This window comes from Hemicordylus capensis, chromosome 3 (genome assembly GCF_027244095.1).
Source record: "Hemicordylus capensis ecotype Gifberg chromosome 3, rHemCap1.1.pri, whole genome shotgun sequence".
In the NCBI taxonomy this organism is placed as follows: domain Eukaryota; kingdom Metazoa; phylum Chordata; class Lepidosauria; order Squamata; family Cordylidae; genus Hemicordylus; species Hemicordylus capensis.
In genome coordinates, this window is record NC_069659.1 from 145,896,209 (window position 1) to 145,922,924 (window position 26,716).

The window sequence follows — 26,716 nt, forward strand, 5'->3', positions numbered from 1 at the left end:
CATTCAAGAGCTTCTGTCCTATTTCTGTACTGTGGCACACTTATTTTGTTTTCAACATGCATTTTTCACTTTTAGTCCACAAATAAATGTATGAATGTTCTGAAAAATCACGTGAAGGCATGCTGATGTGCTCTGCTTTCTAGAAAGGAACTAGTCTACCACTTCATGGGGAACAGAGGTATGAGGAGAGGAACTGGATCAGACACTTTGCTCTGGTAATGAACTAACAGTCCCTCTTCCTTTTCCTTCACTCCTCTTTCAGTGAAGGAGAAGGGCAGATGAGAAGGCAAAGCACATTAACAGATTCTTAATGGTTTACATGACCATGGCTACTCATACTGTATACTGTCATGTTAACATATTCTAGCAACATACATGCATATTGAAGAATGGACCATTTTCTTACCTTTTATAATTGTGATTGGCTTACTTGAGTCATTGAAGCCATCTGCTGTTCTTCAGAGGTCTGTAAGATATTCTGGAGTCTTTAAGTTTAACTGAAACAAGATTTGTAAAGCAGCTGAGTGCTAAAGGTGGTAAAATTTTAGTGCCCCAGGACATAGTTGAGTACAGTGTTGTTGTTTTTTATTTTTTGCCAGAAATTATTAGACTAATTTTCAAAGATTAAGGTACTTATATCTGATCTTGTTAAACATTTCAGTAGACTGGAACCAATTACCTGGGTAATTCGTAATTCCATCTGATTAACTTCAAATAGTCCATGTTTTCATTGCTGATATGTTGTGAAGAGAGAGTTTTTTAAAAAATAATAATAAATAAAGACTACTCCAGCAATAAAGAATCTGGGACATTTTTGTAATACATCACTGAATGAGTTGTACTAACTAGAGACTATAGCTTTTATTAAGAAAACAATGCTGTTTCAAAGCAATGTATGGAATTAGCTATTCTATTAACTTTCTGATCATGATTCAGTGCCATAATATACTTTGTTATCTGAGCTAAGAGCTACATTTTAAAGCAATGACTCTCTTATTGTTAGCAGGGCAAGAGAAACTATCCCTAACCAACCTGGCACAGCATCCCTCCAGTGGATGTTGTTGATGTGTTTCTAAATAGGGAGTGTTGTTTGGGACAGGGAAACATTTTCTCATTCCTTTTGCTATCAAAACTTCTTTGATAACATCTTTGCTGGAAAAGTGCTGTATACATATTTCATAATCATTAGACATATCTGCATGTGCACACACATGCACCATGCACATATGAACAAGCCAGAATAGGGTTGAATTTTCTCTAAGTAGCTTTGTTCATAACAATAACTGCCCATCAGTGTTCTAACCAGCCATTTATATGCCCATGAAAGGCTGGTATTGTACTGTTTCCACAGTGCTAGAAACCAGCACCAAGCCAAATGTAGAATGTTAAGAGAAGTGTTGCTGAAATTCCAAATTCTTGCTACTCAGATAGACTGCTCTTGCTCACAGAATGCTGTGTAAACTCTTGATCAGGCCTGTTCAACTTCATCCCGCCTGCAGATGTTGGACTACAACTCCCATAATCCCCAGTCACAGTGGCCAATAGCCAGGGATTATTATGGGAGTTGTAGGCCAACATCTGCAGGCGGGATGAAGTTAAACAGGCCTGCTCTAGATACACTGTTGGGCCACTTGCATATGGCAATGAGATGTGGAGATAGTCAAAGCTTTCAGGGAAGTTCTTACTTCCTGCTGCAGGCTTCCATGCTACTTCCTAGCATGATCTTACCGTCTGTACAGACAACAAGCAGGGACTTTGCAAGCTGTTTGCAGCACCACCTGCCTGCCAGATCTTGCATTCCAGAAAGAACCTGCCCTTCCTTCCAGTTGCCACAAAAGTGGTAATGAAAAGGGGCAGATCTTTCTCAGAATGCAAGTGCTGGCCGGCAGGTGGCATTGTGAAAATCACATGAGGTCCCTACTCAGCATATGTACAAAAGGTAAGATCATGTTCAGAAGTAGCACAGAAGCCTTCAGTGCCATGCATACTGATAGTAAAGATCATATTTGGAACTTGTGCAGAAGCTTGGAATATCCCACACTTTATTGCCATATGGAAGTGGCCCTGGACTGGATCTTTCACAATTAAACACTGGCTCTGATTCAGTGCAGAGATAGATCCATGCATGTCCCATTCCAATGATGCATCAGTGCGTGAAACTGCACTAGATTTTGACCACAGTATTTAGTTATGTAGGAAAGAAGTCTTGTGTTAATGTGGGTTGCATAGAAATATGTGGATTGCATTGCAATTGGAGGTGACAATACAAAATTGTGCCCTTAAACATAAGAGACAGAAACCATAAGTCACTTTCTGCAAAGATTGTAGCGGAAATTGCTCTTAATCATCTAACTGTTTTAGAGTCTGCACTTTCTAAGGAGAAAGCCAAAATGAACAAATAATGTGAAATAAAAATGAGCCCTGTAGTTGGATAGGAACAAGAAGCTGTCTGTGTTATAAAAAGATGGATATTGGATCAACAGAGACAGATAATCGGCAAACAGAATGGTAGAGGAAATAGAGCCACAGACTAGAAAACTAGGGGAAAATTTAGAAAAATCCTAGAGCAATTAGACTTTCTCTAAAGCACTGCAAGCAGCATATTTCTTCCTTGGAAAGACCTTTGATAGCTGTTTAGATGAAACGAGAAGTTAAAAAGAGCTTGATTTAAAATGAGAACACTTAAAATAACATTTCCACACATAACACATTAAACATTTCTGCATGTCTTCGTTCCGTGATGTGACTCTGAACCCAAATCTTTGTTGGTTATAATACACAGTCAGTTGAAAAATGTCTTTTGCTCCCACACTGGTAAAGACACAAGGCATGATTCCATGGAGGTTAAAGGTCACAATTTTATTAATATTAATTAATAACTCCAATTAATATTGCAGTGGAAATATTACTCCAATCAATATTGCAGTGGAAGTTCTCCACATTCCCTACAGTGTGGCACTAATTACTTCTGAGACAAAATGCCATCCCTGGGCAATTACAGCCCAGGTTGAAGCAGCTTCATGGCCCTAAGGATGAGCACTGCTCCTCTTAGCTGAACCTTCTGGGGTCATGGTATCAGCAACAAGCATTGCCCCCTTCCCAAAGGTTGATGGTGTTCCATTGACAAGAGAAGCCCCAGGCCAGCTATCTTGAGCCATGAAGCTCTAGGGACTGGCTGAAACTTCCCCACACACAATCTTGGGACTTATAGTGTTCACCAGTAAGTTGTGCCTAACCACCTTCCAAGCTGCACTGTATCTGCTGCTGTGACCAAGGAGCCTAGCTAACTACAGAACAGTATGTGCAGGGGCGTAACTATAATAGGGCAAGGGGAGACAGTTGTCTGGGGGCCACGGCCTTGGGGCCCCCCCCAGAGACAAGTCACATGACTGACTCCCCCAGCTGTTGACCCACTCGGGCTTCCTTCAGTTGTGTTCATCCTCCAAAACGGATATGAGTGTTAAGATGGAGCTACCAGAACAGCATATCTTTCTCTAGTACCATTAAATGACTTGCATCATCCACAGTTTACAAAACCTTTAAAAAAAATAGGATGATTAAGATTTCTTTACTTCATGAGCTGAGCTTCATTGAGGGGGGCATTTTAAAATCTTATCTCAGGGCCCACTCCAACCTTGCTATGCCCCTGAGTATGTGGTAAGCACACACCTCCATCATCATTTGATGAAGAGCCAAAATTGCAATCCAGCCCCCACCAAAGATGATTAGCTGGGACTCAAACTGTTCTCCAGGGAAGGAGGCGGGGTGTAAGGGAATGTTGACTGAGGATTTAGACAGGATAGAGCTCCAATAGCTCTCTCCACCCACACAAACCCTGCACCAGAACTCTGCCACTCTGAACTTTATTAAAGGCTGGGTGGGGCAAAATTGCTATACCCAGAATGCACTGGGTACAGTGCATTGCAAAGGGAGCTGACTCATCTGGAACAAACCAGAGGGTAATGAAAAGTGCGAGTTCAGACATAGCATGCACCTCAGAGTGAGCAGCACTTGGTTTGGCAAGCCTACTTCAAATCTTGATTACACATCTGGGTTTGACACCCTGAGTGAATCCCAGGTTCTTGCCTTGGCGTTGGTTCAACTGGTCATGGACAAGACAGCTTTGCAAATAGATTCCATATACTATGTGACCCTGTCCCATCTCTCTAATCTTTAAAAAGCATATTTACATAGCATATTTAGTACATATTACATATTACATATATTTAGCATATATTTACGGTTTGGCTCTCCCTGTATGTAATATTCCTCATTAGCACAGCACCCTTATGCAAATATTTTGGAAATACTGCTGGTATTGTTACCTTAAAAGTGGAGGCAAAGTAAAGGGCCAGTGAAATATTTGCATAAAGATATGCTGCAGTAATCCCCTTATGGATGTTTTGTAGCCCAGAGGGAGGGAGGCAGCTGGGGGTGTGGTTTGGAGAAGGATAATTTTGAAACAGCAATGGAAAAGGGTCAGGTTCTTTCCCCCCTCACTATATCCTCTACTTGCCACCCCCCAGCTGTTTTTAGAAATAACAGCTGTTGGAAGTTCATTACTTGTAACATGTAACGTGTTCTTAGGCCTTTAGACCCACCTAGGAGAAAACAACAGAAAGAGCAAGTCGACGGGAAATTAAAAAGTGCCTAGTTTTGTTTGAACTAAAGCTATAATTTGTGCTTTACTTTATATTATTTCTCTGTGGGGCCTGCTATTAGCAGTGACCTCTCTCTTCATACTTAATAAAGGGTATAATTAGAACCCTCCTGTGAATTTCTGCTTCAGTGACAATATGATGATTGGAAGGGTTATCATTTCAAATGCCACAATAACGCTTTGTAGGAAGTACAATATTTTAAAAATGCTATGATAAATTACAGAACATACACAAACACTATTTGTAAGAAATTGAAGGTGCATTTGAATACATAGCCAGTCACACATGTTGCCAATAGCAGTATTTTGGGGTCACACAGAACTACACCCCCTCCATCATCTCAAAAAGCACCAAGATACAGGCAAACAGCCTTCAGTAACTTCCAGCTTATGCAGCCCCCAGCCTCTTGGCACAAGAGGGTCATTAGCACAGGCAGCATTTGGGAACACACCTCCAGGTCTCATGCTAATAGGCTGCAAAGGGTGGACAAAAAAAGCTCTTTTCAGAGCACTCTTGCTGATAGACCATAAAAACTATCTCAGGCAGGAATATTCCTGATCAGAACTTTAGTGCTTCAGCAGAAATGAGCAAATACAAAGCATTCCCCCCTCCTCGTTAGAGTAAATGCAAAATGCAACGGCTGGTGGGAGAAGGAGGAGATCTCAATCCTAAACAAAAGATTTGCATTTCACACCCGGTACTCCCCATTTTGATAAAGTAAGCAAACATAGAACCATTTCACCAGGTTACCGCCCATGAATAGCTTGAAGGGGTTATGCAGGGAGAGCTGGCCCATTCTCCCAACACACGAGCAGTCGCTTGTTGCTGAGTGGCCAGCAGTAACCTCATTTAAGGGGAGGGTTTTTTAGGTGGGCTAGCTGCCGTGGAACCACCAAGCTCACCCGCAAGCCCGGTGGTTCTTACGATGGGGGGAAACCGGGCTGGGCTCCCTTAGCCCAGTTTCCCCCCCAACATGAGAATAGCCTCTTTGTCTCTTTTGGCCATTCTTTCTATACAGCCATAGAAGGCACACTTGCACTGATTAGGTTAACCTAGCAATGGACTTTTGTCTTGCTCCAATTTTCCTACCCTCCAGAGAGGGATAGCCTCTTGAATGACTCAAGACTGCCCAAAGGCATGATTTTGGCTATTTCTGCTTTTGGCAGACAACATGGTTCAGAATCTGTTACATGATAGATTCTCACACAGCTAGCTACGGCTGCATCTTTTTGCTTCTTTCCCCCTTCCTCACTTTGCCACACTCTCTACTCCCAAGGAATCACTGAATTGAATTTCATCCACCAAATGCATACTAGGAAGGATAGATAAACTTTCAACTCAGATATATCTCTTTCTCTGGGATCCTCCCCAACTCTTCTCCCCATTCCTTTCAGCTCTCCCAAGCTAGTCACTCTATCAAGATTTCTAACCAAGCTTTCTTTTACCTTCTGTGAAACATCAGACAATTTATTTAAGAAACTTAACCAAGTCCCTCTTATTTTCTGTAACTCCCCAAGTTTGTGTTAATTAAACTTTGATAATCAAGTCTCTCTCCCTCTTTGCATTTTCCAATACACCTTGCTTGTTTAAATTAATGCTGTGTTGGGACTGCACTTCAATTTGAGTTAATTTCCCCCACTTAGCTCAAAACACATTTGTCTGTCTGACCAGATTGTCATAGGCATATCATTTCAGGCTTGATTAGCACTCTGGACCAATTAGAAATATGTCTGCTGGCCCATCCTGGCACAGATGAACATGTCTACCCTCACCAGTGCTGCTTTCTAATCATGCATTGAGAAGTGGTTTGAATGAATTGCTCCTCCTGCACAATTAAACAGTGTCATGAGGGTATACCGCATGGGGGGAAACATTCCTTCCTTGTCCTTCCCTGTACCATTATGATGGGCCAGAAGATGTATTCTGAACTAGTCCGCTGTGTAAAAACCATCCATATGCTTTGTTTACACTGGTGATCATAGCACTAATCACCATAAAGTATGAAGGAAAGGTGTGAAGGAAATACATCTCTGAACACCTGGGGGCATATGGCAGACACCCTTCAGGGAACCATGATTAGTCTGCAGCTCCCTCATGTGTGTCCACCATATGTCCTCAGGGGTTTGAATACATGCATATCCCCTTCACAATGTGCAAAATCCCCACATTGTGTATTGTGCAAATGATTTGTGAGCCAGAACTTGATCATAAAGGGCCCTCTTAGCTCTAAAATATATAAAATATTCAAATATTTCTGAAAAGCTTTTTGTCCTTTTTCATGTGTCTATACAGCCCTGATCCCCATGGAAGCAACTATGCTCACTCAAAACAGTTTGGACTAACTCTCTGCACAGGCTCCAATTTGCCAATGGGAAAGGGAAACTGCAGTGATAGGGAACAGTGCCCACCCATTACTTGTGCTGCCATCCATTAAACATTGGCTGACATGATGCCCTCTTAATTTCAATAAGACAACTTTGAGTAATTTTCCTGTAACCACGGATAAACTTGACAGCGAAATTGAAGAATTTTATAGTCAACTATTGTTTGTTTGTTTGTTTAGCACATTCGTATACCACCCAAAAACACAAGTCTCGGGGAGGTTTGCAACAAAACAATAAAAACAACAAGTAAAATGTCTTTTAAAAACAACATTACAACAATTTAAATTTTTTTAAAAAATGTTAAACTATTAAAAAGCCACCAAACTATGAAAATAGTATCTAATTAAAAGCCTGGGTGAACAAATGTGTCTTGACTGCCTTTTTAAAAGTTGTAACAGATAGGGAGGCTCTTATTTCAGCAGGGAACGCGTTCCAGAGCCTCAAGGCAGCAAAAGAGAAGGCCACTAGACAGCAATGGCAGCAATGGAGTAGCCACCAGACAAGTCAGTGGCAACTGCAGACAAACCTCTCCTGATGATCTCAGTGGGCGGTGTGGTTCATAGCAAAGAAGATGTTATCTAAAATACCCAGGGCCTAAGCTGCTTAGAGACCAATCTGGCTGCTGCATTCTGGACCAACTGTAGTTTCTAGACTATGTACAAAGCCAGCTCCACACAGAGCACATTGCAGTAGTCAAGTCTGGAGGTGACCAGCAGATGTACTACTGTTCTGAGGTCATTTATCTCAAGAAACGGACACAGCTGGCATATCAGCCGAAGCTGACAGAAAGCACTTCTGGCCCCTGTCTCAACCTGGGATACCAGGGAGAGGTTTGTGTCCAGAAGTACCCCCAGACAGTGTACCTGTTCCTTCTGGGGAAGTGTGACCCTATCTAGAACAGGCAGATCAAAATCATCTCCCAAGTTCCGACCCTGCACAATAAGTACTTCCATCTTATCTTGATTCAGTCTCAGTTTGTTATCTCTCTTACAGCCCATCACGGCCTCCAGGCAGGCATTTAGGGAGGTTATGCCTTCTCCTGATGATGTTGACATGGAGAAAAAGATTTGGGTGTCATCAGTATACTGATAACCCCTGTACCAGATCTCCTGATGATCTCTCCCAGTGGTTTCATGTAGACGTTAAACAACATTGGAGACAATACGGAGCCCTGAGGGACACCATTCCAAAATTCAGATTATGAAGAACAACAATCTCTAAGATACACCATCTAGAATCTGCCCAAGAGGTAGGAGTGGAACCACTGAAAAGTAGTGCCTCCCAACCCCAACCCCTTCAGGCTCTCCAGAAGGATACTGTGGTCAATAGTATCAAATGCCACCATGAGGTCCAAAATGACCCACAGAGTCACACTTCCTCTGCCAGTTCCCAATTGCAGAGCCAATACTAAATCTCTCCAAGACTTCTTGGAACCCTACTGGATCCAATTATCCTTCTTGTGCAGACCATCCTAATAGGCCCCTCACCCCTGCAGAGGTGGGGCATGATTGTGAGTCCAACCTTTGCCAAATTGTGGTCCGTCCATGACAATGTAGAAATCACAGGAATCCCCTCCCATGGAACACCATGCTGTTCAGAGTGAAATACTAGATCAAGCGTGTGACCAGCAACGTGTGTTGGTCACGAGACCCCTTGGGATAGGCCCATAGTTGTCATGGCTGCAATGAACTCCTGAACTGCCCCAGACAGATTGATCCCAAAGTGGACATTACTTCACAAGCCTGGAGGATTTCAATGCCAAATCTGATAACAAGTCCGTCAGCTCAGTTAGGGACTCCATTGGATTGGTACATCAACAGAAGTCCCATTCTATTCCTGGTCCCCAAACTTAGGTGCACACGTTAAATATGGTCAGACACTTCCACAGGGTCAGGGAACGCTTGTTCTTATAGACTACAGCCACTCCACCTCCCCGCCCACATCCCCAAACCTGCACTTCAATAGAATACCCTGGAGGGAGAAGCTGGGAGAAGCAGCTTCCAAAGTCAGAATAGCCTTAATGATACCTAACTTCTGGTAGGAGATAGCACCTGAAGAAGGAGGAGGAGGAGGAGGAGGAGGAGGAGGAGGAGGAGGAGGAGGAGGAGGAGGAGGAGGAGGAGGAGGTCAGCTATTAAGTCCAAATTGTCTGTATGAGGAGCCGTATTTTTATCTGGTTTCTGTAATGATGTTTATTGCTAGATTTTTTAATGGATAGAATGGCAGTAAAAAATTACTTAGTAAAATATTGTATTAGGTAAAGATAGAAATAAACTCTGGACCAGACAAAATACAGCATTCCAACTGAGTGCTGATTGGATTGTGAATATGCTCCTATGTCTGTGGTTCCAAGATCCTCTCACAGAAACGTCCCATTGTTCATTAGGTCAGATTTCTATTCTTCTGCTGTGTTCTATAATATTTTCACAGTACAGCTGGCAGGCTGAAGAAAATGTGAAAAAACTTGACAAAGCAAACACATCACATGCTGACAACCAACTGCATTTTATCTTATTTGAGGAAAAAGAAACAAGTGTTCTTGCTCCTTTTTGTTTAATTATTGAAGAGGAAGGATAGCTTTCTTTTCTGTTCCTATTTTAACAAATGTGTGTGGTCAGAAAAAAGAGGACCTATCAGGATGCAACACAGTAATGTACACTTAATATGATTAATATATTTATATACTGCTTTTCAACAAATGTTCCCAAAGTGGTTTACATAGATATAAATAAAGTAGCATTTAGGGGGGAAATTTCAAGTTATCATTGGGTTGGTTCACATGATAGCCTGGCTGCACACACAAACAGGAAGGGGTGTGTGCAAGAGCACATCTGTTGGGAGTCTTCCATAGATGTCCAATAGGTATTGGACATCTATGGAAGACTCCCAACAGATGTGCTCTTGCACACACCAGCATGATCCTTGATTGTGTGTGTGGGCTATTCCTCCAAATGGCCCCTAACATGAGCTCCACAAGTATTTGAAGTGCATGTTTAGTGAACATTTGGATGAACAGCCCCCATACACAATGAAGGGACATGCTGGTTGGGTGTTGGGACATCCATGGAAGACTCCAAATAGGCACCATTCTTGGCATGCCTCTTCCTGTTCACGTATGCCAGGATTAGGGTTGCGAGTTTTGTATTTTTTCTGTTTTGATTTGTACCAAATCCGAATAACCCCATTTTGTATTTTGTCAGAAATTAAGCCTTCCTTATCACCCCAGTTTTGTTTTGTATCCGAATTAATCCGAATCCGAATCTGAATTAATTCAGATTTAAAAATGGGTCACATGGTCAAAAGAGTGGGTGCGGGTTATAGTGCCCAATGAGTGGAAGCTGCTACAAAAAAAATCAAAGGAATTGGGAAAACTGCTGATTTTTGGTGAATTTTTGAGGTTTGCATGTCTTTCAGATTTTTCCCATAGGATATGATGGAGGTTTCAGGAAAAGTATAGCTTCACGCAGGGGGTGGGGAGGTGGCCCAGAGTGTAGTGTGGTTGGTGGTAGTGCCAAGTTGGTACAAGGAAGCTACCACAATTTTTTCAGAGGAATTTGGCAAATGGCTGATTTTTAAAGAATTAATGAAGTTACGGGTCTTTCAGATTTTCCTCGAAGGGTATAATGGAGGTTCCTGCAGTCCCATAACTCCACTTGAGGGGCACTGGGGTGGCCCAGAGCAAGTGGCGGTTTAGTGCAAATAGAGTGCCAACCACCCACATGGGTTGCCAACCCATGAAGTATAGGGTTTTGTTGTTCTAGAGGTGTTCTGAGAGTAGATTCTCTAGTAGCATATGAGAGTGGGTTCATGGTTTATCATTAAAAATCTCATCTGCTACCAGAGAATCTAAACTCAAAGCCTCAGAAACGACAAAGCCCAGAAATGACAAAGTACCCCAATGGGTTAGCAATCCAGGGGCGTGGTTGGCACCCTCTCTGCACTACACCACCACTCACTTTGGGCCATCCCAGTGCCCCTCAGGTGGAGTTATGGGCCTGCTGAAACCTCCATTATTCCCTATGGGGAAAAATCTTGAAGACGCATAAACCTCAAAAATTCCTAAGAAATCAGCCCTTTGCCCTATTTGTAATCTGGGTGCACCACCCTTGGGGCACTGCCATCCAACCCACTGTTTTGCCCTTGAGGCCCCACATAAACAAGTTGAAAGAGTGAAGAGAATGATTAACAACAACGACACTTAATTTTTTGGCACAGTTATTTGAGAATTTTGTAGCAGATGTGAGCCGGTCCCTGTGGCACTAGCACAGCAGTACAACCCAATTGTGGATTCAAGCAATCTTTCAGTAAAAACACTCCCTCCCCATGGAACAGTGACCACAGGCCATTTGAGATAGCAAGATAGACCAATGAACTGCCTTGGTACTATGGAACAGCTTCAAATGTTCGTTTAACTGAAGTGGAGTGAGCCGTAGCCCAAACAAATCAGCCTACTGTTCAGAATTGTTGAGATTTATCATCACTGCATTTAAGAAAGTGCAAAACCATGGATCATGGTTACAAGAAAAAAAGAAGCAACTAAGATTCCTGGGGATGTCAATAGATTGACAGGGGTATTCCCCACCCCCCTCCTTCTGTCTCCTGTAGTCCCATGTGGATGACCTGTCCCCACAATGGCAAAAGTTGTGAACCACTGGCTTAAACATCATGTCCCACCAAATTACATTGTGGCCTAAATTACATTAGACTGCTCAATTTGGGCAACAAAACTTAGACACCACTATAACTCATAAAAATCAGAAGAAAAACAAAATAGCTCTTCAAAAGAGCCCTGAACAAGTCAAGAGATTCTTTCTAAACCTTTGGAAAGAAAAATCTGTGTAATTTCAGAACTTTCCTAACCAGCTTCTCGAAAAGCTTCTCCACACAATTTATACCATGGCTTTTAGCAAGAGCTTTGGAATTGCATTGAGCTCCCAAACATATTTGTTGTATTTCTGTCTCAAAATGCTGTCTTCCAAATCCCTTTGCAAGGTCAGTTTGCATTTCAATCCCCAATACAGTTTTAAATGGGAGTCACTTATAATATGCATAACCACCCTCTGTTATCAAAATGGGAGACTGTAGTAAACAAAAATCCCCTGCCAAGATACCTTAGGACCTCCCATGCCTTTGTGCTGTGAATTTGGCTTGTATCCGACTGTAAACAAATGAATTTTAAAGTGATGGTGCTTGTACGTTGAGCAGCTGCCATCTTGTTTTCAAGATGGTGAATGAAATGGGGGAAATACCCTTTTCAGGATACTCTAAGTCTTTTTCCCATGTGCTGTAAATTTTGTTTGTATCAGGCTATGAAGAACACAGGAATTCTAAATACGTAATGCTAAGTATGTGATGACCACAATTTTGAAAAACAGTAGGGACTGAAATAAACATATTCCCATCAGGGTCCCCTCAGATTCCACCCCATGTTATTTTTAAATCAGACTCTAAACACATTTATAAGACAGACACACAGACACATGGTCATGGAAACACATAAATATACATTCACACACACACATATATATACACACACGGTAATTTCATAGACCTCATTTTCTTAGGAAACTGGGCTAAAAATCACAATGCTCAGTTCTAGAACAAGTGGAGTTAAAATTTCTCTGGACATGTACAAAGTGAATTTCCATCAACACTAAATAACGATATCCTACAATAGGAGGTGGGGCTTTCAGGTCAGACACTGTGGCTTCCAAGCAAAGCTGAACCTTGACACTCTTGAGAGATTATGGGGGCATTCACATGTAATGCAGAACCACAGTTGAATAGGCCTGTGGTTCTGTGGACATTACATCTGAATGCAGGGAAATGCAATCAGGTGTGGTGGTGAAACTGAGGGTTCAGGATTTAGACTTCTGTCTGAAACCTTGGGTTGAATTAAGTTTTGCCACCTCAACCTGATCCAAAATTTGTAACTGCAGGCTGCTGACCTTACATCCAAATTTGTAACTGCAGGCTGCTGACCCTGGAGTCTGGACCCAGAGTTGAGGGAGGAAGCTCCTCCCTTGACTCCAGTCCACCCAATTGGTGGTGCAGGCTGTCCTTCTGCCAAGAAGGAAGCCTGCACAGCCAGCTTCCCCACTTCTCTGCAGTCAGATGCAGCTCTCCTAAAAATCCAGATTGGGATGAGACATTGTGGGAAGGGGACATGTAACCACAGGTCCAATGGACTCAAGGTTCCACATTACATACACATGCAGCTGATGTAACATAACTATTAAGAATTTGATTAGGAAAGTCTCCAGTTCAACTTTTACCTAAATTATGAATTCATTAGGTGGCCTTAGGCAAGCAGGTGTTGCTTGTGCCTTAGCCCTCCATCTGCAGCATGATGATAATACTAATCCACTGTTTAGGGCTGTTATAAGAATTACAGAGCTAATGAATTTGGAGTGTTTGAACACTTGAAATGCATTGCTAAAATGTTTAGTATGATTCTTTTAGAAACTGAATAAAAGATATTAGTGCCACAGTTCTGCCAAGCCACAACCCTCTCCAACTGGAAAAAAGTTTTATTTTTATCTATTATTGCACTTACATTCAGCGCTTCTTCCATCATAGAACTTAAGGTGACAGATAACATGTTCCAAGTAGTCACCCATCCAGGCAGTGACCCAACCTAGATGTGCTTAACTTCAGCAAGTGTGGCTGTATCCCTGACCATGCCATGGAATGAATGGGATTTACCACTGCTTCACTTTCGTTGATTGTAACCAGTACTTCTGCTCTAGTTTCGTATTTAAGGATTAGTGGCTATATCCCTTTGTGAAGTTAAACTGATCTTTATAGAATACGCAATACAGAAAAATGAAGGATATATTTAAAAGTTTGATGGGGTATTTTGCTATGGACTTGGTTTCTTTCCCCCCCCCCTCTTTTTTTTGGGGGGGGGAGGGAGGGTTGTAGTAGAGAGTGTTGCTGCCAGAAATAATATAGGAACATTGGAAGCTGCCGTATACAGAGTCAGACCATTAGTCCATCTAGCTCAGTATTGTCTTCACAGACTGGCCGTGGCTTCTCCAAGGTTGCAGGCAGGAATCTCTCTCAGCCCTATCTTGGAGATGCCAGAGAGGGAACTTGGAACCTTCAGCATGCAAGCAAGCAGATGTTCTTCCCAAAGCAGCCCCATCCCCTAAGGGGAATATCTTACAGTGCTCACATATGGTCTCCCATTGAAATGCAAATCAGAGTGGACCCTGCTTAGCAAAGAGGACAATTCATGCTTGCTACCACAAGGCCAACTCTCCTCATTTGTGATGCTTAGATTTTGAGAATAGCTTTTTAGACATGTACTAGACAATTCCAGATCTATGCTCTATAAAAGGGCACTGCTTCAGCTGTTCTTCCTCTAAATTATCTAAATTGTCATTGTTCTTGGGGGATATCTTAAGGACATGAAATAAATAATATAGCTTGTCATTCTGTGCACTTTGAACAAGAGTAAAGGGACTAACTAGGAATTCGCCAAAAGCCTGACTTTTTCTGGGAATGACTTAGGTGATTTATTCAAGCACTGTCCATTACTGTTAATGTTGAGTTATGCATGTAAATCCCCCTTCACATCAATAAGTGAATAGACCCCTAAGTGTTGGACTTAATTAATCTTTTGCCTTGTCCCTTCACTGTGGAACTCAAAATATAAATAATATATAGAGATGGGGGTGTTAGATATCTGTACATTTACAAAATGATGAATTAGAATGGTTAGAACCTAAACATCAAGTGGAATACTAATCTGATGAAGGAGCTTGGAAAGAGGCCAGTAGAGAGGCCAGGTGTTTTGCAAGCAGATTTTTAACATTAGGAGAGGTGGCAAAAAAAAAAAAAATACTTGTACTTATCTAGCAGGTACAGAAGAGCACTAGCCCAAAGTATAGCTAAGCAGATGGTCAGGATGTCACTGTTGGCAAAAGGACAGCAGGCACCTCCAACTCTATACACACATGGATTCCACCACTACAAAATCAAATAGGAGAAGCTAAAGGATAACCTTTATTTGTAACTTGCAACATGCCCATGAATAGTGGGGTGTTGGTAGTAGGAGAGTTTGTATGTTTCAAGGACTTGAGCTGGAGGTTAGTAGCCCATTGGTGAGCACCAGCTAAAAAAAATGACAGTAATAACAGCAGCTTTTCAATAACATATAAAAGTCTTCAGCTTTACCCAGAAGAGTTACAAGGAAGTGGCTGGCTGAGCATCCCTGGTAAGCAAGTGCCCAAATCTGAATTCCACAAGAGAAGAGACCCCACTGTTCTCAAACAATATCTTTTCTTAATAGCCCACATTGTTTCCCAACCAATGTCATTGAGCAGGAAGGGACAGTGAACAACATCTCTCTTTTTGATCTGAGAAGATGGGGAGGAATGTATGAGAAAATGTGTTCCCTAAAGTACGCTCACTGGTACACTCAAAATCTATTTTGGGCAAGGGTGGATTAGCCTTTTTGTCACCCATAGGCAAAAAGGCTTTTGCTGTACTAAAAATGTATGTGTGAAAGACATAACATGAATTAGAAAGTTATTTATGAAGGTTTTCCGTTAGCAAAGGAACCATATACGAAAGCAACATTGATGCATGTATGTGTTTTTTTCTGTTTGCAAACAATTTCACAAATTACCCAGCAGGCCTGTTCCTTGTAAAAGAAACAAATTCAATTGTTTGTTCTTAAATGCATGTGAGGGCATTATTCCAGGGATTCCCAAATGCTAGATTACAACTCCCTTGACTTTTGGCCATTGTGGGTGGGGGTGATGGACATTGTAGTCCAACAATATCTAGGGACCCACATTTGAGAGTTCCTGCATTATTCTATTGAATTATTTGTTTCAGTATACATACAGTTCCTTTGTTCTTTAATTGTCCAAGCCGTATGCATTTCCTATAACAAATTTATCATCCTCATCTCTATGGTTCTGGTACCCCCACCCTGCTTTTTCCAAATGTCTATGTATTCTGAAGGCTTTGTATTCTTGTCTGTGTATTCTGATGGTGAAACTAAGCACCTCTAATTCTAGCGAATTCAAATGAATTACTTATACACAGACGGTCCATTCACATGATGGAGCTTAGTACAGTAGCGGCTGCTGAGCACCACTCTGGGGAGCGTGAGGGTGGAGGAACACAACTTTAAATGGTGGCAAACATATTCCCCCACTGCTACCCAGTATGATGTATGTGGTGGTGGCAGAGGACCCACCCCCGCTGCTCTGTTGGCCTCCGTGAGGGATTTGCACAGCAGGTTTGTGCCATGCTAACTCCACAAATAGCTTCTGACAATGAGCAGAGGGCAACTGAACAGTGGGGATGAGGCAGCTTTCCCATGGAATGCTTGGTCCCTGGCCCCCACTGTGCAAAACATACTGGGTAGTGGCGGTGGGTAATTTTACCACCATTTAAACGGCATACCCCCCGCCCTCAGCCCATATTGGTGCTTTCCAACTGCTACTGGCTATGTGCCAGTTTACACTAGGATTTCTCCTTTTGTAATACAAGCCTAAAAATGGGCAGAGATGTTCTTGACAGATTCAGATATGAAGCTTCAATCACTTCAATTATTTCAATTCATTCTTTAAAATGTCTGCAGGATTAATGGGGAGTATATGTACCGACACCAAGATTTGCACATGTGATACAAGCATGAGACTTGGTGAAAGTGTCTCTGACAACATTATAAGCAATCTCAAACAATGGAGCCAATGCCAACTGTAAGCAATAATAACTTATATTGTGACAATCTGGTTGTCAGGGGGAAATATGATAGAGAGGTGCACGAATCGTGATTCGTGCACAGCTTTGAAGCTCACCTGGGGCACCTAAGTACCTCGAAGTGCTCTCTAAGTGAAGAAAGCGGGTTGTTATCTGCTACTCCACCACTCACCACAGCTTCTAGCTGCAGTGGTGTCCCCCCCCCACCCCCAGCACCCCTTGCCATGCTGACCATGCAAATGAACGCCACACTTGCGTAGAGGTAATGTGCATTCTGCCGTTGTGCCGGCGCTGCATGAGGGCTGCTGTGGGGTGCACCACCGCAGCCGGAAGCTGTGGCAAGCAGAGGAGGAGCAGGAAACGACCTTCTCTAGTCACTTTTAAAGGTGCTCTGTCTGAACTTCAAATCTGTGCATGAATCATGATTCATGCACATCCCTAAAATGTGATATGTTATCCCATGTAATGGAGATTAACACCATAATTCTCATGAAACTGTATGCATTAGTACTGCCAAGATTACACATGCATACATTAAGAACAATATTGTGTGCAAGGGCATGGCTCATTTGTTATAAAAAGTGTACAACATATGCACAAAGATCACCGCTAGTCCAAATTATGCTTTTCAGCGTCAGACCTTTGACTACAACAGTATGGCAACAAAACAACCACCAAAGGACTGAACTAAACTCTGTATCACAACTTTATACAAGGTCCTGTTGACAACAGCAAAAACAGTAATAATAATGATAAGAGGAGGAGGAGGAGGAGGAGGAGGAGGAGGAGGTGGAGGAGCTGGTACATGGACACACCAAAAGCTGCTATGGATTATGGGCTATTGTGGATCATAAGTCAGGGTCAACCCAGAAGCTATCCAAAGCTCAAAAGTGTCTTGCTTCTGCACTGCAGATATAGCCAGAATTACAACATCACTGTTAACAGAGCGCACTATTCTGTACCCATCCTTTTGTGCAGAAGCACAAAGATTCTGTAATGTTCATATAACAAGAGGATCTACACTTTCCCATATTCTCTGTCCTGTATGAATTGGGCTAGAAGTGCTGGGAGATTTAAAGAGAATTTCCCTTTCCTAGTGAGGGCCAAATGGTACAAGGAAGCAGTGTGGAAAGAGTATGAGTAATAATTCCACTCTCCTTTATGTTTTTGTAATTTAGCTGAGCTCCCTCTGAAAGTACTCAACAATGAGCTAATCAAGAACATACCTGAAGCATTAGAGTTTAAATGAGTGCAGGGTCAGAATCTATTCAGAGGAAAAGAGCTGAGGGCTAAGGAAATGTGGACTATTTAAACATTAGGTTGAGGGACACTTATAGAAAGTCTCATCTTAAAACACAGAGCTCTTCTTGAAAGATTCAAAATTGTTCTGGGCTATACTTAGGGTTCTGTACCTTAACCTGGTGGGGTCCTATCATGAGTTAAAAGTGAAAAGTTATTATTTAGACATTCTTAACAAAGAAGAGAACGTTTCTCCCACACTTTCTCTGAAGCTACTTGCTTTGTTATATTTTCACCATGTGTGTAACAAATTTGGGTTTTGCCCTGCTGAAAAATAAAAAAGTTGGAATTCTGCTAATTCTGTTTTAAATGCTTTTAACAATTTCAAAATACTGTTTGCTTACTGTGGGAATGCTGCTTTGTCAGCAGGGGCCATCCATTAGGCAAGGGGAGACAGTTGTCTACTGGCCTGCTGCCTCAAAAGGCCCCCAAGAGGCCAGTCACACACACCTGTCCCCCATGGCTGTGGTGGCTGCCCGATTGCAGCTAGTCACCTGGGCAGGCCACGCAATGGCTGGCAGCCTCAGTGCAGTGAGGGCAGTGATTGGTGGGGCTTTCTCTTGCCTTCAAGGCAAGACCTGAGCAGCTGTGTCTGTGTGCCCTCTCTCTTCCAGTCTAAGCGGGTGTGGGTCAGCAGTCGCCTGCCTGCCTTGTCTGACACTGGGACCATTTCCAGAGTGCCCCAGCCTGTTGCGCCCCTGCCCACTACCACCTCTTTCTCCCCTCTCCTCCCCACCCCTCCTTCCCTCCAGCTGGACCTCCTCCTCCTCGCCAGCTCTGGCCATAAACCTCATCCGAAATCTCACGGGAGAGTTTGAATTCTGTATCTGCTGGTGGGGGGGGGGGGAGGCAGTGCAGCCATCACAGGAGCAAAAGCCACCATTGAGGAGAGTTGCAGCCAGGACTGTAGGCAGCAGATCTCACAGCAGAGAGTGCCACTGGGATGAGAGAGTGCAGTACTGTAGCCCTAACTCATTTTTCTCAGTTTTCACAAGACCTCTTTCATATAAGTTCTTTGTGATGCATCTGAAGTATTATTAATCACAATTCTAAAATTGTTGCATGGATAGACATATTAACTTTAGTCAGTGGTAGATAACACCACTTTATGAATAAGTGTGCAACCAGATTTATCTCCCAGATGTCCTATATAGCCAGCATCTGTGCCCCCTCCCCCAGTGAGAAGCAGTCCCTTTCCATGGCACCAGGTAGAGGGGAGGGGCTGAGTGAAGTGCTGTTTCTCAGAGGCTGGTACTGCTTATGCATTCTCCATTAACTTTGCTCTCATTAACTATCCACAGTAGTGTAGAAATGTAATAAATAAATGCCATTATCCAGCAAAACCTTTCCAAAGATACATGCAGGAAGTTGGGAGGCACACAATATGTGTGTCTGTGTCTGTGCCTGTGCCTGTGCATACTCTTCTCATTTAGCTGGCACTTTCCCATCCCTCTAAGTGCTGTTTAAGCTCACTAACGTCCAGAGAGTTGGACTCAGACTTGGGAAATGTGTGTGCTCAACTACCATTCACTGAGGGCAAGTCACAAATCTGTCAAACCTAGTTCCTCATCTGCATAAATGTGGCCCAACCTAGCCTTGCTAGACCATTGGAAGTATTTGTCCATGGTTCATCTTCAAATGCTGGAAGCATGGACAGCAAGCAGGTGGTGCTTCTGCGTGCATCAGCATGGGGACTAATCCCCAAGGTGTGCTCTCAGGACACTGTGCATGAGTACAGTGTCCCTACTTTATTTATTTTTAAAGCATCTGTAAGTATTGTATAAGTGTTGTATAAATTAGTGATAGTCAGCTTCTTTGCCCATGAGGGTTGGACAATCCAGGGAGAGGAGTTGGATTACATGTCCCCATTCTCCATGCATGCATTTGAGTGTCTCTAAAAGAGTCCTTGTGTGCACATGCATTGGGCTCTCTCCATATGATTGGGAATGCTGCTTTCTCAGGTTTCCTGATTGCTCAAGGAGAGCCCGCTGTGTATACAGTTATGCATGCAGTTCTATGCAGTGGCCCACTCACTGTTATGCACATGGTCACTTGAAGTTCTGGTCATTATGTGTTGACTGCATTTGTGAAGCAGGCTGATAATGCTTCTTGGGTGATGAGCGGGAAACAGCACAAAGAGCCTTGCAAGATAGGCCCCATCACACACATTTGGTGGATGCAGAGCTAAGGCCAGATCAGCATTCTCTCTATTTTTTTCATCAGTGTTCAATATGATTTTTGTTCTAGGCAGCGGTGTGATAATACTATTTCCACTATACTAATTTGAATATTGAAGTATTATCACTTTAAGTAACAGTTTGATGAAATATTGCCTTATTTTTATTATACTTTGTAATAAAATAGAGTAGAATTGTAAAATGCACTTTTTCCTTCCATATTTATGGTGCATATTTATGGTGCTTAGTCATTAATAACTAGTTTCAGTGTTGATTAATAAGCTGCAGAAGAAGAGAGGTAGGGGCCTGAGATGGGGGGAGTTGTTTTTTTTTTAAAAATAAATATAGGGCGGGGGAGGCAGCCACTTTTTTCTTTGTCCCCGTGGCCCCCCCCGTGTACTGAGATCTGTTCTGCACCTAGTAGAAGGTGAAGGAGAGGAAGACGGAGAGGGGCCCATTTTAAAATCTTGTCTCCCGGCCCACTGCAACCTTGGTACGCGCATCAGTATGTCTAAAAAACAAACAAACCCAGCCTTAAATTAGCTTTAAAAGATATCTAACAGAACAGTGAAAAGACAGGCACACATTAAGTTCCTTGTACCATGATCCCCACAACATTGTTAGCAATCAAAAAGCTCAAAAAACACTCTTTTAAAAATTCTGTTTTCTGACTACTTCTTCCGGGCAACACCTATTTCTAGGTCATATTCATTCATTCATTCAGTTTCTATACTGCCCCTCCAAAATGGCTTAGGGAGGTTTACATTAAAACAAAACAATTAAAATCAATAAGCAGTTAAATACAGAGGTTGTAAAACACCATAAAACAATAACACTTAAAACATTCAAACCAGTTTAAAAACCCTGAAAAACCAGGTTACAACATTAAAAGCATTTACAACAATTTAAAAACCCTGGAAGGCCAGGCCAAACAGGTGGGTTTTACGGGCTCTCCTGAAAGCCAATAAAGAATTCAGATTACAGATTTCTGCAGGGAGTGCATTCCACAGCCCAGGAATAGCTACAGAGAAGGCCTGCCTCTGAGTCACCACCAGACGCCCCGGTGGCAGTCAGAGACAGACAACCGTAATGTGTAGTGAGGATCATGCAGAAGAAGGCACTGTCTTGGGTAACCTGGACCTAAGCCATTCAGGGCTTTAAAGGCAATAACTAGCACTTTTGCATTTTGCCCAGAAATATATCGGCAGCCAGTACAACTGTTTCAAAATAGGCATAATATGGTCTCTCCAGGTTGCCCTAGAGACCAATCTGGTGGCCATGTTTTGAACTAACTGAAGCTTCTGAACTACATACAAAGGCAGCTCCACATTGAGCACATTGCAATAGTCAAGTCTGGAGATTACCAGGTGGTGCACCACTGTTTTGAGATAGTCCTCTTCAAGGAATGGACACAGCTGGTGAATCAGCCAAAGCTGATAAGTTTCCTCAGTTTCCTCCAAAACCTCATGGAGCTGGTGGGTCACCACCTTCTCAATCACCTTGCCCAACCAAGGGAGATTGGAGATTGGCCTATAACTATCCATCGCTAAGGGATCCAGGGAAGGCTTCTTAAGATGAGGTCTAACCATTGCCTCTGTTGTAAATCTGTCAGGCTAGCCAAAGGAAGCATAACAGAGGCAAAAGCAGAACAGCAAAGTCTAACAGGAATAAATGCTCCAAACCAGGTCCAGTCTAAGTCAATCCAATAAATGCAACAGAGTCCAAAGCAAAATCCACAGGCAAGGTCAACACAGTCCAGGGTCCAAACACGGTCAAGGTAATACACAAACACAGCCAATTAGGTCACAGGAAATTGATGTTGCTATCAGCAGGGTAGCTATGTTACAGGCGTCTTAAATAGGCTGACCCCCGGTGCTGTTAAACAAGAGTTGCTGAGTCAGAAGCTTTGCCTGTTGTTCTACGCTCCTTAACTCTTGCTGTCTCTTGGACCGGCACCTCCTCTACAAGAGCTGCCTTACCCGGCTCTAACTCATCTTTGACTCCTTGTGACTCTCCTTTGCAACTTCTGGTCTTTGCCCACATGCCTCTGCTGTCAGCTCTGTCTCCGTCTCCAACTCCTCCTCGGAGTCTTCCAGCATGCCCATGACAGCCTCCTTCAAACATGGAGGCACCCTACCCTCCCTCAGCAATTCATTTATGATATTAACTATGCCACCTCCAATGATCTCCCTGCTAGATAGAAGCAGCCAAGTTGGGCAAAGATCCACAGAACAAGGGGTAGGCCGCACCGCCCCAAGCAGCTTGTCCACATCCTCAGGAGTCACAGATTGAAACTGATCCAACCTAATACTGCAAGAGGCATTCCTGGACACCCCCTTCGTTGACCCTGCAGAAATAGTGGAGTCCACGACAGCCTGAATACAGGAGATTTTGTCCACAAAGAACCCATTAGAAGTGTCAAAGCCGAATGTTTCTGGGGCCTGATTTAAAGTAGAAGGAGCAGAAATTAAACTACTCACAACCTGGGATAGAAATACTGAACGCAAACCCACAGATGCAATGCGCACAGACCAAAATCCCATTTTTGCTGCATGCACCACTACTGCATAAGCCTTCAAATGGGTCCTATGCTGTATCCTGTCAAATTTGAGCCAAGTTCTCCTCCACTTGTGTTCCAGTCGCCTACCCAGCCGCTTCAGCTCTCACAGCTCTTCGGTATACCAAGGGGCCATTCTTGAAGCAGATTGGGAGGGACAGGAACAATCATGTCTACTGCCCTGGTAAGTTCCCTATTCCAGGTTCCCACCAGGGCATCAACAGAATCTCTGGCCACACCAATTTCAAAACCCTCCAAGGCCTTTTGGAAACCTGCTGGATCCAGCAGCCTTTTTGGGTGGACCATCCTAATAGGTCCATCACCCCTGCAGAGTTGGATTGTGGCTGTGAAACCAACCTTAACCAGGTAGTGGTCCATCCATGTTGATGGGGAAGCTACCGGATCCCCCACCCATGGAACACACCCCCCCCCCTCCGATCTGAACAAAAGACCAAATCGAGTGTGTGGCTGGCAACATTAGTTGGTTCAGAAACTAATCAGGATAGGCCCATAGTTGTCATGGCCACTATGAACTCCTGAGCTGCATCAGACAAGAAGGCCCCAAACTGGATCTTGAAGTCCCCCAGCACCAGAAGCCTGGGAGACTCCATCACCAACACAGCAACTAGCTCCATCAGCTCAGTTAGGGAATCAGTTGAGCAGCGGGGTGAACGGTACACCAACAGAATCCCCAATCTATCCCTAGTTCCAAAATTCAAAAATATGCACTTAGTATAAGTCAACTGTTTCACAGGGGTGCTGGTAAGGGAGATGGTATTCTTATAGACTAAAGCCACTCCACCCTCCCCACCGCCCATTTCCCCAAGCCTGCTCCACAACAGAGTAACCTGGAGGGAGAAGCTGAGCCCACATTAGACCAATGTGGTGCAACCTGAAGCATGCTTATTTAAAAGTAGTCTCATTGATTACAAGTGTACATAGGACAGCAAACAAAGGCACATGTTACACTAGTAAGAACCCAGTTGAAATATGTACTGAGTAGAAATGGTAGTGCATGCACTTCTGGATGCTTCTGGAGGATGCTTCGGGAAGAGCATTTGACAGTGGAAAAGCAGTGGAGTGAAATGGCATTTCACCTTTTCCCTGCCAAAATCCTCACGGCATTAGCTTTTCCCTTACTGGGATTTTAAATGTGTAAAATACACTTAAAATGACACACAGGGAAGGTGGTAGTGGGGCAATTTGGAACAGGAAAGCAGCCAGAGCAGAAAAGATTAATGACCCCAACCCTCACTGTGTTGTGGTTTCTTAGTGCCCCCACCAGAACTGGCTTCTCCTAACTCATATTAAAGGGGAAGAAACCATGTGAAAGGCAGTAGATCTGTTCACAAAAGCATTTGAGGGTGGGCTGGAGGGTTAGAGAGCTCCTATGTACAAGCAGCATACAAGGAGAACCTCATTTTCTGCCAGCAGACTTAGAAAACACATGATTAAGCCAGACCCTGAGCCCATTGTTGAAATCAGGTAGTCCCCCGAGCCTTCCCAACATGTTTTGTACTTCCAGTAGACATGGGGTGTGCATGGACCATGGTCTGAGCTGTGGTCCAAATTTGGACCAAACCGCAGTCTGGTGAACAGATTCAGCTGAACCATGGACCACTCCAACAGTCTGAGACAGTGCCGGAGGTGGTGGTGGTGAACAGCACCTTTAAAAGTACAGATGCAAGTCCTTACCTGCATGACCATTGCTCTAGGCAGCTTCCTGATGCTGCATTGCTTACCCACATGCAGCTCTAGAGAGCAGGTGGGGTGTGGGGGGCAGGTGAGTGACAGATCTGTGCTGCCGCCATGTGCTGGCTGCTGGGGAGAGTGCTGCAGCAGCAGGAAGCTGCCCGGAGTGGCGATCATGTGGGTAAGAACCTGCATCTGTACCTTTAAATATGCCGCTAGTCATCTCCAGAGCACCGTCTTGAACCACCAGACTGGTCCATGGTTTGGCCAACCACAAACTGATCCAAATTCAAACCACAGCTCAGGCCATGGCTTTTGCACAGCCCTATAGTAACTGGAAAGACTCATTACACCAACAGCTGCCCTCTCATTGATCAAAAAGGAGCAGGAAGTGGTCCCAGTCCAGATGAAGCTGCTCCAGCTACAGTATAATAGAATATATTTGCAGGGTGACACATCCATGAATGGCAGCCTCTGTAGCCACAGCTTTCTATTGTTTAGCTGGTCTTGTGGTAGCAAGCATGACTTGTCCCCTTAGTTAAGCAGGGTCCACCCTGGTTGCATATGAATGGGAGACTTGATCTGTGAGCACTGGAAGAAATTTCCCTGAGGGGATGGGGCCTGTCTGGGAAGAACAATTTGGTTCCAAGTTCCCTCCCTGGCATCTCCAAGTTAGGGCTGAGAGAGATTCCAGGCTGCAACCTTGGAGAAGCCATTGCCAGTCTGTGTAGACAATACTGAGCTCGATGGACCTATGGCCTGACTCACTATATGGCAGCTTCCTATGTTCCTATGAGTCCCAGTGTCTAGACAGAAGAGGTAAGTGAATCCCCCACAACCAGAAAAGCACAGCAAGAGAGCTCTAAGAGCAGAGGAGCAAAAGAGGAGAGCTCGAGGAGTAGGTTAAGAGCAGCAGGGCTACTATGCTTTGAGTAACCTGGGTTAGAAGAATTATTGTGAGTTCACACAAGCATGCAAACCAGGGTAGAATGCTCTAGCTTTTAGCCCCTACAATCTGAATCAGGAAAGCAATTCCATAATAGTTAAACCCTCAGAGAGTGTTTGTCACATATTTATGTAAATTGCTTTTGGTGACTTTCTATCCCCCCCCCCAATAAAATTCAGTAAGGAATTTTCTCATTTAAATAGGACTTACAGTATAAACATCATACATTATACATGTTTATGTTAAACTGTAAAGATCACTATCGCTGATTATTAGTCCACCTATCCAGAACTATTTCAGTACCTATAAAAAACAATTAAAGACAGACTTGCACAACCTGAGAACCACGAAGCTGAGTGCCATCCATCACCCATACCTTGTGGCAAATGCTTAATGAGGAAACCTCCCAGGAGCTTTATTAAGGCCCCCAATAGTCTATCAGACATGGCTGTTGGGCTGCTCTTGTCTTGTTGTGTCAGAAATTGTGATGAGTCACAAACTGTGCAAACCTCTTTCAGGAGAAGTTCTGATGGAGTGACCAAGTCAGCTTCTTTTATGTGCATCGTTCAACTTCCTTTGCTATAACAATTTTTAATTGGTCTTTTTAATTAAAAAATAACTCCAGACTTATGGGCAAGTCTGGACTTGATCAAATGGGATTAGGAAATGTCTTCCCCACCCAACCACCATGACCTCAAGAAACAATATAAACCCCCCAAACACAAGCAGTTTACATAGTGAAATTGTTTAGACTACATATAATTGTGGTATAATTACAAACTTTGGGAAGTTAATGAGGTAGAGATTCATTTTATATGCCAAGGCAGAAGAAACATGAACTAAAATATTGGCTGCTCTTAATGATATTTAATTTGAAAACATTTTGTAGCCATTCATTCTGCTTATGGTACTTCTTATTTTTTTAGAACCTAGAATCATTAAAAGGATGGAAGTTCTAAATAAAGCAATAAAGTGGAAAGAACAAAATTAAGAAAATAACAGCTGGGAAACAGAAGAGGTCTTTTGTCTGTGCTTGATTGTAAACTGATGATGGTGTGTACGCTGAAATGTTTTTAATTGATTTGTACCAACTTTTATAAAACATTTGTCCAATAAAGGGACTTTGTGAAGAGAACTGAAGTGTTAATATGCGTATTGCATCACCGACAACTTATTAAGAAAACAAGTTTTACTTTTTTAAAAACTGCCCACACAGACAAGCAGCAAAACCACTGTTCCTAAATCAGGTTCCTTGAAAAGAACAGAATAGACCCTTA

At 43.1% G+C, this 26,716-nt stretch overlaps 1 long non-coding RNA gene across 1 annotated transcript in view; it reads left to right on the forward strand.

The window, feature by feature from the left end:
• LOC128349105 (uncharacterized) overlaps positions 1–26,484 on the forward strand; it is a 49,649-nt gene extending 23,165 nt beyond the window's left edge. The window contains exon 3 of the long non-coding RNA XR_008318557.1: positions 26,366–26,484. This is a non-coding gene — a long non-coding RNA (uncharacterized LOC128349105). The remainder of the gene's footprint in view (positions 1–26,365) is intronic.
• The last annotated feature ends 232 nt before the right edge of the window (positions 26,485–26,716 follow it).